The 13,504-nt window shown below is 40.8% G+C and overlaps 1 protein-coding gene across 1 annotated transcript in view; it reads left to right on the plus strand.

The window, feature by feature from the left end:
• The first annotated feature begins 1,896 nt into the window (after nucleotides 1-1,896).
• The window catches only part of LOC106815992 (latrophilin-3-like), a 36,391-nt gene continuing 24,783 nt past the window's right edge, over nucleotides 1,897-13,504 (plus strand). The window contains exons 1-3 of the mRNA XM_014820523.1: nucleotides 1,897-1,964; nucleotides 2,644-2,841; nucleotides 3,802-3,909. The gene's annotated coding sequence lies outside the window, so the exon portion shown is untranslated. The remainder of the gene's footprint in view (nucleotides 1,965-2,643; nucleotides 2,842-3,801; nucleotides 3,910-13,504) is intronic.

Here is a 13,504-nt window from a genome sequence, read left to right on the forward strand (position 1 = left end):
GTATATATATATATATATATATATATATATATATATATATATATATACATGAGAATATATTATATGGTTCATGAAACATATTTTAAAATTCGCTAACTAGGTCACATAATCCTCAATCACTGTTATCGCTTCATTCTATATTCCTCTGTTATCTTTAATTAGAACTATACTATTGGGCTGTATGACAATCGTTTTCAGTATCATACCATATACAATTCAATTAAATGTCTACACTAATTATTAAATAATCGTCTTAATTTTGCTGTATATATATATATCAAGAGCGGATAATACCTAGAGTACTAGAGGTATTATCCGCTCTTCGCATATATATATATATATATATACATGCCAAAATTCAACACCCTTATTATATTTTTTCTAACATTTATTTCATATCTCACGGCGTGTTCGTGTGCTTTTTAGTTACTTACTATATATATATATATATATATATATATATATATATATATACACTATACACACGTCGGGTGTTCTCTCGGCTGGAGCGAGTCCTATACTTCGTTGTTAGGTTATGGCTATAAGATGTTTGTTCTGCAGAATCCCAGGTGAATGTTTAATTAGGGAGCGCTGGATAATAATCACACCGATTGCTTTGTATATTTGTACAGCGGGCGTCTTTTAAAGGATCGAATGAACATGGTTAATTGCCTACGATTTCTTATGTTTGGAGAAGAAGTTAGGCTATGCAAAAACAATTAGATTATGCAACGTGTGTGGGCACATCTGTTAATAAACGTGCGAGTAACTATTTGATGGATTGTGTGCGTAATGTCGTGTGTTACGCACGCTCACTCGCGTGCACGCGTGCGAATCCTACAGTTTGATTAAGATGGTTTTTAATAATATCATATATATATATATATATGCGTGCGTGCGTGCGTGTGTGTGCGCGCGTGTGTGACTTGATACACACTCAAACATGCACGCAAAGACATACACGCGCGCACACGCATTAACGCACGCACACGCATTAACGCACGCACACGCATTAACGCACGCACACGCATTAACGCACGCACACGCATTAACGCACGCACACGCATTAACGCACGCACACATTGGGATCTAGATCACAAAAGGGTTTGTGCACTCTTGTTAGTGTGTATGTAGCAAAGCAGACACATCTGAAGTAGACTATTAACACTATACCCCGTGAAATGAAGTACAGTAATCAAGCAATTATATATACCGCTGTGATATTGAACTAGATTCTCTATGTAATTAGTGCTGAACGCCATGTCATTATTCATCTCTGTTGGGGGCGATACGATATGATCACTCACTCATAACATAGATGACTACATATCTGCTTGTCCGCTAGTTAGACTGCACGGTGATTGCTTCATCTATATACCCTGCTACTACATTAATCAAGACAAGGTTACAAAGATGTATATACGATATTGCGCGAATATAAGAGAGTTCCCCAGTGATTTTTTATGCGCCCTGTGACCCCATTGTCCAAAGGAAATCGGCGGCAACGTGTAACTATAGCAACTATAGAATGTTTTTTATCGGTCAATTACTCGTGTTATGCGCTCTGATAATAGACCCACGCTACGAGAAATCCAATACGCAGCCCGAATCAAATAATAATATAAATAATAGAATATTATAGCAGGCAAAGATAGCTGAAATATCACGCTAAATTAAACATGTCTGAATTAACATGGTCGTTTACACCCCATGTTCTACCAGCAGCTTCTACCGGTAATGCAAGTATATATAGTATATATATATACCTTGTATATGGTATATATTATATGGTATATATACAGGTAAACTGTATAATCTATGATATTATAAAGTGCAATGTTGTCGCGCCGTGTGCACACACATGTATCATGTTGTTTTGTTGTTGTTTTCAGTGCGCGGAGACCCGGTCATACTTTGCCACGAGAATCCGTGCAAAAATAATGGCACCTGTCTTCGCATCTCAGGTAAGACCAGAGCTCACCTGCAATCAAGGCTCACCTGCAGAGATTCGCGTGGCAGATGCGCCTGTTGCTGCTATCACACGTCTATCGTTTATTATGCTAACAGCAGAACCAGGACAAGTGATGCGTATTTTAATGCTGCTTCCATCCACAGCTGCCTGTGGTATAGCGAAAGGTTTATTGGCGTTTCGTCTACAACCAATTGGTCTACTAGCCTGACCTCTGTTTGACCTGGCTCGTTTAGCTATTTCTGACTTACCCTAACCCTAACCCTAACCCTAATCCTAACCCTAATCGAATCCTAACGAGCCAGGGCACACTTTTGATTTACTGCCAATTAGACAAGTGAACAGTGGACCAAATGGTTGTAGACGAAGTGGCAATTTACCTAGCGAAAGGATATATAGAGCAATTAATTATACCTTTAAAAATTTTCATTACAGTATTATAAAAAAAATATGTTAGTAAATTATATAAATAAAGTTATTAATTACAATCTATTTTTATATTAAATTTTTACAATTAAGTTTTTATTATTATAATGTATATTTATTAATATTATTATGAATAAACAATAATCTAATATGATGAAAACAGCTACATAGCAACTTTAAAAATGCAATAACATTAATTAAAGCTAATAATAATAAATTACCAATCAGGTAATGCCCTGTCGTTGCAGACTCGACGCTACCTAGTCACTGTCCGTCCAGCTATCGGTCGTGGGCAGGCAGGTGTTACAGGTACATAGACAGCCTCGCATCGTGGAGCGACGCTGCTGCCACCTGTGAGGCCGAGCAGACGACCTTAGTCAGCATAGCGGACGAGGATGAGTGGGACTTCCTACAGTACTACATACACTTCAACAAGTTCACGAAGTGTGAGCAGTTACATTCCGTATTTAGCTCCGTAATTTGTGTAAAAATATCACAAGAACATACGTGCAGAGGGTGAATGATGTGATTGGATGACGAGACGCGACAGCGGTCAACAAGTTGCGTGCCCGCAAATCGTCTGTTGAATCCATAACTAGGATTTTGTGCCGATGAAATACCAAATGTAACTCGTACGCGTTTAAAGTCATTGCTGTGGGCGCGGGAAAATCATAGAAATAATTTCATTTGTCGGGTTAAAAATCCGAACATCGTGTGCGAGAGAATTGCAGGGCTACACTCACCCCCTCTATAAACAATGGCAACCGTGGGCGCGTAGCTCGTGACGGCAGCTGTGAATTTAGGTTCTCTGACCTGATGGCGACAGGCGTGAGAGTGAGAAACACCGTCAGTTGACGTGTAGGTGCGTGTGTGCGGTTTGGTAACAGCTGTCACGGTGTTTGACCGCGTCGGATTTCATTTCGGACACAGATGGCCGCCATGACCTACAAATCTCGCAATCGTCACGTGACATCAGCAGAATGTTCGCGAAGAAGTTTGTGATTAGACAGATTTAAGTTAATTGTTTTTTTCTCGCGATTTGTTTTTATCAAGTAATTCCACGCTTCCCGTAATTAAATTATTCAATTTATTTATATAATAGAATTAGTGAATTAATTTAGCAACATTTAAGTCAGTCCCTACGCCAGCAATATTCAACTTCAAGTATGTATACATGAAGAATCATATTGTGAGTGTTATGACCGTAAACAATAGAAGCAAACAGCACATCGCAAGAATTAATTTGCGTGTTCTTTTGCATCAAGTTATTTGAAGGTATACAGCTACAGTGTGACAGCAGTACTCGTCGATTCCCCCCCCCCCATTGCCTCGTAATTATTAAAATAACCTCAAGTGCGATTTTACAGTTGTTTTTTTCGATGCTACCTATGATTCTTGATACTTAGGGTCAATATGGACGAGTGGGCGACGGGACGTGAATCCGCTTGACCCTACGACATGGATATGGACGGCTACGGGAGAACCCGTCACCACAGATCACTGGGACAATTCAGGTACAATATCTATCCGTCGATGAGTGTGTATAAAGAACACGCAGCGGCTGCAAAACGTGCCTCACCTACGGCAATGCATTTGTTAATAAATAGGCCCTATATTAAATATTTTTGGAATTATCGGAAATCTCAATAATATAAACGAACTCCGTTGATATTGGCAGTGTTACAAGACGTCAGATGTACAAGATGTATTGTATACCTTGTTATAACGTGTAGTGATCACCTATTTGCGCGTACTTGCATTATATGCTAATGATGTATATTATCGTGATTTGTTTATTGGTTTCCAATCAGTTGTATAAATTTTTGTTTCACATATGACAAACTGAAGCCACGTAATATATTGAATTATTTTGAATATTATAAGAAAGAAAGCACAATGCTCCTGGAGAAAAACGTTAAGGAAGCTGGGAATTAATGCATGTGCGCATTAATACATGCACGTAGGGCAGATATGTAAAATAATTGTGGGTTTTGTGGTAAAAGCACCAAAATTGGCATATATGATGCTAAGGGGATACTAAATGATTTCAGAGAAAGTGCCAATCTGAATTTTTTCCGTAACTCCCGTAACAATGGAAAATCCAAGATGGCCGCCGCGGGATATTAACTGTCTATATTAGTATATCTTAATCTTCGTAAATATTTAACATGAAAACATGAATAAAGTGTCTTTTTATTAGTTTTCTGACTAAGTGCAAAAATGTGCGTGTAGCTTATTTCGTTAGCATAAAGCAACGGTTCAACGAATGAAAGCCCGATTGTCCGACACATGTCAGCCACTTTTCTCACTTCCCGATAAAGCCTCATTCACATCAACATCTGTAGGCCTCATATACACCTCGTGTACATACATACACACACGTGTACGCGCACACGCATACTGATGCGCGCGTGCAGACGCGAGCACTCACATACACGCGATCGCCCGCCCGCTTACACGCGCGCGTACTCGCATGCACGCACGCAGTTGCACGCACGCACGCATTAATTGAATATAAGTGGTGATGATGATGCCTTCATGATTTTAGCATTTTGCCCGAAGCATCCACTGAAACATATAATGATGTCCGGCAGGAATACATAAAACAAAACGATGAATACTGTTCTTCCGGAACAGTTCGAACGCCGTTTCTGTGTAAAGCTTAATCTCACGCGGCCCCGTTGGGCTTACGATATTCTATGACGTCCACGTGGGAGTGAATAGTAATACGAATAATGTCTTTAATGGCTTAATTCATGCACTCCTGGTCTAATTGGTTAGGTCGCTTTCTCTAGAAGAGCTGTCACATTGCATCGTGCGTGAAGTCATCTTATGCGAGATGTTTTTGTACGTACTCATAATTATTTTACAATCTTGTTTTACTATAGTTGTTACTCGAGTACCCTGCATGGAAACTAAGATACTCGAAATTGTTTTGTGATAAAGTTGATGACTTGATAAGGCACAGCTGAACAATCCCATCGCGCGCATGTGTTAGATAGATCATATCAGAAGTAGATAATAGATTAGGGAATTATTCCCTATTATCTACTTCTGATCATATAGATGATCGAGGTATAACTATATTTCTATGCGGCTTACATCGATACTCTGCGCCTACTAGAGAAGCCTCTTCACTGCAATCCTCAACATCAATGTAGCAATCAAGCTTGAAAGCACGCAACCTTATTTAATATGTTATTATATATCGTTATAGATAATAATATATAACTACACATCAATAAATAAATAAATAAGTAAATAAATGAATATACATATACATATTATATATATATGAAGCTGAGTGAAATTTTGGTTTATCGTGTGTCAGATATGTAGGATTTACAATATGCTCGACGAAACATTATTCTGATATCTATTCGATATAAGGGGGGCAATGAAGGTTATAGAAATCGGAGTGAAGTCATAACGGAGCGCATCATTGTATGAATTTATATTAGTCTCAAATAGACTTGATATGACAGAGTCGTCGCTGTTTCAACTAGAAAAAAACAGGATGCCGTTTATACTGACATCAAGCAAAAATGAGAAGCTGTCATCGCTATGACAGCGGGGGCAATTGTCAGCAATAACACCTCTTGCATGCGCTGCAAATCTAGGATTAGATGTAAAATAAGACAGCAGGACGCTCTGCAGAAAGCAATCTAATCATGAACACGGTGGGCGGCATTGCACCATATGTATGCAGGAATGAATAAAAACATTTATTCACTCGTGATGCATCGTACTTCATTCCGTACAGTTAAACTCTAGTATGCAGCCGATGCCCACCGTGGGAAGGTGAGCGCATTTATTTATGCTACGTGTTTAATTAAACGCAGAGCATAAATCTACGCATAAGTTAAACGGCAAAACATTTACAATTAGCTGGGACATCAATCAGTGCTAAAAGCTGCACGTGGCGTGAAATACGTAGATCCTTCAACGCAACATGGCCAGATGACAGTATGGAAGTACAATAAATACGTTAAGTAAAACATTGAATGATGTAATCAGATGCATGCGTGACGATATCTTGCATAGTTGCACCCGTAGCGCCACCTCTAACGAATTCAGTGCGACTATTTTAGTATAAGAATATGATTCAGAGAGCAGCAATCTCTGTCTAAGTAGCAATCGACTTAGCACGACTGATACACAGGCACTTGGAGCGTTTCAATAAAATATAATGCTAAATAGATACGAAATCTATTTACTACCAAAGTCTTAATGTTTCTATACTCTCTTTCACCTATTATTGCCGACAATTTCCTGTAAATGCCGTCCAAATGCTCATCTACAACAGACACTGGCTGCCGCCAAGCGCCATTGCTCACGCTGCACACTGACACTTAAATATATATACTTAACTATAATTATATTTAAGTGTCAGTGTGCAGCGTGAGCAATGGCACTTGGCGGCAGCCAGTGTTTGTTGTAGATGAGCATTTGGACGGCATTTACAGGAAATTGTCAGCAATAATCGGTGAAAGAGAGTATAGAAACATTGAGACTTTGGTAGTAAATAGATTTCGTATTTATTTAGCATTCAATTTTATTGAAACGCTTCAAGTGCCTGTGGACTGATACATGATGAGTGGCATTTGTAAGACCAACTAAGAAGGTCAGTCAGTGTAGGTGATAGATTTGATTGACACCTCGCATCAAAAACCACAGAGTATGTCTGTTAGCTAGAAGATAGGCTGGGGTTTGAAGATATGAGTAGGAGATATGAGTAGAGAGATATGTGTAAGGGATATAGCATGGCGCGAAGAGCATGAATGTATTGTGCGGCAATGCTACGCCATTTTTGACGTTCTATCATTAGTTATACCGTATAATTGTCTATAACTAGGGCGTAATTAATACCTACTGTAGTGAAGGGCGAGCAATGGAATATGAATATTCAGCAACAGTGAAGCCACGTCAGCTAACATTTACTTAATACAGATATGTGTTTGTTTAGTATTTTCTTTAGTCATGTAGGCCATGTACGTGTTTTTAGAAATGTAAACCAACAATTGTTGTCGAACTATTGTAGAATCAGCGGCGCCGGCCCGGCCGGCAGCCCTATCGTGGTTAGAAGGGGGTCTTTAGGTGTGGCATTTGGTGAAGGTGTGCTACATGTATATTGACACTACTCAAGCGCCAAAGGTCCAACAAGGACGTTACTCTACACGGATATTAAACAGGAGATCTTATCTACGAGTACATGTGGCTATAAAATTTACTACACCAGTTATACCTATAGTTCGGTAAACAAACAATATTTTTATGCTTATGTGTACTTATGTTGACTATTATTAAATTTAACTAGAACGGTAAAGAGACCTCGCTCCATCGTACTATATATAATATCCCACTATATAATATAAAACACACCGGTATACATGAGAGATATATTATCTGGTTCAGTCAACATATTTTACAAAGTTCCTACTAGGTCACATAATCCTCACTGCACTTGTGTATCGGCTTCATTCTATATTCTCCTGTATCTTTATTAGAATGCTATTACTATTGGCTGTATACATCGTTTCAGTATCATACCATAATACAATTCAATAATGTCTACACTAATTATAAATAATCGTCTTAATTTTGCTGTATAATATATATAGGGTCAAGAGCGGATAATACCGTAGAGACTAAGGTATTTATCCGCTGCTTGATATAGGTATATAGTATATATATGGACATGCCAAAGAATTCAAGCACCCATTATATCTTTTCTACATTTATTTCCATATCTCACGGTGTTCGTGTGTTGTTTTACTTACTATATATATATTATTATATATTAATTATATATATTAATAATATACTATATATAACACCACTATACACACGTTCGGTGTTCTCTCGGAGCTCGGAGCGAGTCCTATACTTCGTTGAGGTTATGGCTATAAGATTGTTTGGGGGTTCTGCGAAGGCTTTGGGGTGGGACCCACTATGGTGGTGATCGCCAGGTGGAATTGTTAATAGGGAGCGCTGGATAATAATCACCCGATTGCTTTTCTCATATTGTACATGCGGGCGCGTCTTAAAAGGATCGAATGAACATGGTTAATTGCCTACCGATTCCTTATTGGTTGGAGAAGCAAAGTGTAGGCTTGTGCAAAAACAATTCGAATAATGCAACAGATGGTGCTGGGCACATCTGTTAAACCAAACCGCCCCCGTGCGAGTACCACATCTTAGATCGGATTCGTCCTGCGTACATATGTCGTGTGTTACGCCCACCCCTCCACTCGCGTCACGCGTGCAATCCTACAGTTTCATTAAGACCCTGGTTTTTATAATATATCATATAATAAGATAATAACTGCGTCCGCAGATGCGTCCCGCTGTTTGACGCGCGATCGTGTGAGTTGAATACACAAACTCAATACATGCCCGCAAGACGATCACCGCCGCACACCGACAATTAAACGGCACGCAACACAATTAACGCCACGCACACGCATTAACGAGCGACCACGCGATTACCGCACGCACACGCAATTAACCGCACCGCACACGCATTAAACGCACGCAAACAATTGGAATCTCGATACAAAAGGTTTGAATGGCACCTCTTGTTAGTGGTGTATGTAGCAAGCAGACACATTGAAGTAACTATTTAACACTGATACCCCGTGAAATGAAGTAGGAAAAAAAAAGAAACAAGAAAAAAAGAAAAAAAAAAAAGGAAATCAGCAATTATATATTACTCGCTGGGTATCGAACTAGATTCTCATGATGTACCATTAGTGGGCTGAACGCCATGTCATTATTCATCCCTGTCTGGGGGAGACAACAGCATCAACGATCAACTCACTCATAACATAACTCCGCACTACACTATCTGTTTGTACGCATAGTTATGAACTGCACGACCTGATTGCTTTCATACCTATATACGCCTGGCTCTACACCCTTATAAGACCAAGGGTTGAGCAGACCGCTTATCACCCGATATGAGCGCCGCCATATAAGAGAGCTCCCAGTGACCTTATCCCTTTCACTGCGCCCCCTCGTGACCCCCCAATCTACCGAGTCACACGCGAAACTCGCCGCCAACGTGTAGAGATCAGCAACTATCAGAATGTTGGTTTTGTCGGTCATTACCTCGTCGTTATGCGCTCCTGATAATCACGACCCACGCTACGAGAAACCAATAGCGCAGCGCCCGAATCCAAATAATAATATCAATAATAGAATAATTATAGCAAGGCAATAGATAGCTGAATATCACGCTAAATTAAACATGTCTGAATTAACATGGTCGTTTACACGCCCATGTTCTACCACAGCGTTCTACCGGTAATGCAAGTATATATAGTATAGTATATAGTACCTTGTATATGGTATATATTATATGGTATATATACAGGTAAACTGTATAATGCTATGAAATTATTTAAAGTGCAATGTTGCGCGCCGTGTGCCACACACATGTATCATGTTGTTTTTGTTTTGTTGTTTTCAGTGCGCGGAGACGCCGGTCATTACATTGCCACGACGATTCCGTGCAAAAATAAAGTGGCCCGTGTGCTTCGGCAGGTCGGCAGGGAGAGACTTCACCAGCATCCGCAATCAAGGCTCACCTGCAGAGATTCGCAGAGTGGCAGATGCGCATGTTGCGCTATCACAGTCGCTATCGTTTATTATCTAACAGGCAAGAACAGCACAAGTGATGCGTATTTTAATGCTGCTTCCATCGCACAGCTGCTGTGGTATTAGCGAAAGGTTATTGGCGTTCGCATCCTACAACCAATGGGGTGCTACTAGCCTGACCTCTGTTTGACGGCTGGCTCGTTTAGCTATTTCCCCGACGTTACGCGCTAACCCCTCCACCCACCCTCAACCCTCAAACTCCACCGGCCGCTGAATGCGGAAATGACCCTAACGAGCAGGCACACTTTCGAATTAATACTGCCATTAGTATCAGGAGCTGAACAGTGACCAAAGTGGATTGTAGACGAAGTGGCAATACGCTAGGCGAAAGGAATATATAGAGCAATTAAATATATAGCCTGTTAAATCTTTCATTACAGTAATATAGAATGAAAATACACGTCTAGTGAAATAATATAATAAGATAAAGTATTAATTACAATCTATGTTAAGTTAAGATTTTTACAATAGTTTTATTATTAATAATGTTATATTTCTTAATATATTTATGATTCGAAACAATAATTTAATATAATAAAACGAGCTACATAGGCAACATTTAAAAAATGCAATAGAAATTAAATTAAAAGCTAATATCATAAATTACCAATCAAGGTAATGCCGCTGTCGTATGTCAGACTCGACGCTACCTGAGTCACTGGCGGCGGTCAGGCGGTGTATCGGTCGTGGGCAAGCGGTGTGTAGCAGGTACGATTAGACAGCCTGGCGCGATCCGTGAGAGGCGACGCTTGCTGCCACCTGTGGAGCGCCGAGCAGACGAACCGTTAGTCAGCCATAGGGGCGGACGAAGGAGATGAGTGATCTTCCTCACAGTACTACATACACTTCAACAAGTTCAGGACGAAGTCGTAGAGCAGTTAGCAATCCGTTATTTTAGCTCCGTAATTTGTGTAAAAAATATCCACAAGAACAATCGTGAGCAGAGCGGCTGAACACTATGTGATTGGATTGACCGAGACGCCGACAGCCGCGGTCAACAAGTTGGCGTGCCCGCAATCGTCTGTTGAATCCATAACTAGGATTTTGTGCCGAATGAAACACACCAAATTAACTCGTACGCGTTTAAAGGTCATTGCCTGTGGGCGGCGCAAATCATAGAAAAAATTTTCATTGTCGGCGTTAAAAAATCCGAAGCATCGGCTGTGCGCAGAGAATTGCCAGCCGCGCTACACTCACCCCTCTTATACACAGAGGCAACCTGGGCGCGATAGCTCGTGACGGCGGCTGGTGACATTTAGGCTGACTGATGGCGACAGGCGTGAGAGTGAGAGACCGCGTGTGTGAAAAAAACACTATCAGTGTGACGTGTAAGGTGCTGTTGTGTGCCGGTTGGTAACAGCTGTCAGGTGTTTGGACGCGTCGGATATTCGATTTCGGACCGACAGATGGCCGCCATGACCTAACAAGTCTCGCAACTCGCCACCGTGACATCAGCAGAATGATCCGCGAATGAAGGTTTGTGATTAGGACGAACTTAAGTTAATGTTTTTTCTCGCGGCAAGTAATTGTCCACGCTTTCCCGTAATTAATATCGGAGAGTTGTATTTATTAATAGAATATAGTGAAATTAATTTAGCAACTTTAAGTCAGTCCCTACGCACCGCAAATTCAACTTCACGTATGCTATGACATGAAGAACATATTGTGCGAGTGTTATGACGGCGTAAAATAGAACAAACAGGCACAATCTGCACAGAATTAATTTGCGTTTCTTTGCCATCAAGTACTTTGATCGTATACAGCTACAGTGATCGAGCAGGCAGTACTCGTCGATTCCCCCCCCCCATTGCCTCTCGTTTAATTAAAATAACCGTCAGTGCGATTTTTACAGTTGTTTTTTCGATGCCCCCTATGTTCTGTATAAACTTAGGTCAATATGGACGAGTGGGCGACGACGGACGTGAATCCGCTGCCCGTATCGACATGGCATATGACGGCTTACGGAGAACCCGCTCACCATCAGATCACTGGAACAATTCAGGCTACTGATAATCTATCCGTCGATGAGTGTGTATTAAAGAACACGCAGCCGCGGCTGGCAAAACGTGCCCTCCCCTACGTCGCAATGCATTTGTTAAAAATATTTAAATATTTTTGAATTGACGAAATTCTCGAATAATATAAACGAACTCCGTTTGATATTGGCAGTGTTACAAGACGTCAGATGTAAGCAAGATGTATTGTAACCTTGCTATAACGCTGTAGTTGATACCTATTTGCGCGTACTTCGCATACTATAGCTAATGATGTATAATATCGCTGGATTTGTTTATTGATTCCACATCAGTTGCTAGTAAATTTTTGTTTCACATATGACAAACTGAAGCACGTAATATATTGAATTATTTTGAATATTCATAGAAGAACACGGCACAATGCTCCTGTGAGAAAAAACGTTAAGGTGGAGCTGGGATTAATGATGTGCGCATTAAATACAATGCACGTAGGGCAGAATATGTAAATATAATTGTGGTTTTGTGTAAAAGCCACAAAATTGCATATATGATGCTAAGGGATACTAAATGCATTTCAGAGAAAGTGCAATCTGAATTTTTCCGTAACTCCGTAAACAATGGAAATTCCAAGCATGCCAGCCGCGGGATATTAAACTGTCTATAATTAGGTATAATCAATCTTCGGTAACATATTTGGGGTCAACATGAAAAACATGAATAAAGTGTCTTTTATTAGTGTTTCTGAACTACATGCAACAAAGATGTCGTCGCTGTAGCTTATTTCAGTTAGCATAAAGCAACGTTCAACGAATGAAAGCAACCGATTGTCCGACACATGTCCAGCCACTTTCTCACTTCCAGATAAAGCCTCATTCACATTCAACATCTGTAGGCCTATATACACCTCGTGTACATACTAACACACACGTGTACCGCGCACACGCGCATTATCTTGATGCGCGCGTGCAGGACGCGAGGCACTCACGATACACGCGTCGCCCGGCCGCTCGACACGCGCGCGGTACTCGGCATGCACGCACGCCGTGCAGCTCCACGGCACCATTAAATTGAATATAAAGTGTGGTGCTGATGACTGCCTTCATCGATTTTAGCATTTGCCGGGCGAAGCATCACACTGGAAAACATATATATGTAGCCGGCAGGAAATTACATACTTTCTATGCTGGTACGCCCGCCCAAAACCTCTCTCCCTGCTTCTCTCTCTCTCCTCTCTCTCTCTCTCCTCTCTCTCTCTCTCGTCATATACACACTACAGCACACACACACGGCACACACACACACACACACCACAACACACCATCCACACGCACCGTACGCACGCCACGAACGCCAGCACAGCGACACACCACACGACACAGCCACACACGACACACACACCACACACACACAACACACACACACACACACACACACGAGACACACAGACACCAGCACACGCACGCACGCACGCCGA

This window comes from Priapulus caudatus, unplaced genomic scaffold (genome assembly GCF_000485595.1).
Source record: "Priapulus caudatus unplaced genomic scaffold, Priapulus_caudatus-5.0.1 Scaffold1255, whole genome shotgun sequence".
In the NCBI taxonomy this organism is placed as follows: domain Eukaryota; kingdom Metazoa; phylum Priapulida; class Priapulimorpha; order Priapulimorphida; family Priapulidae; genus Priapulus; species Priapulus caudatus.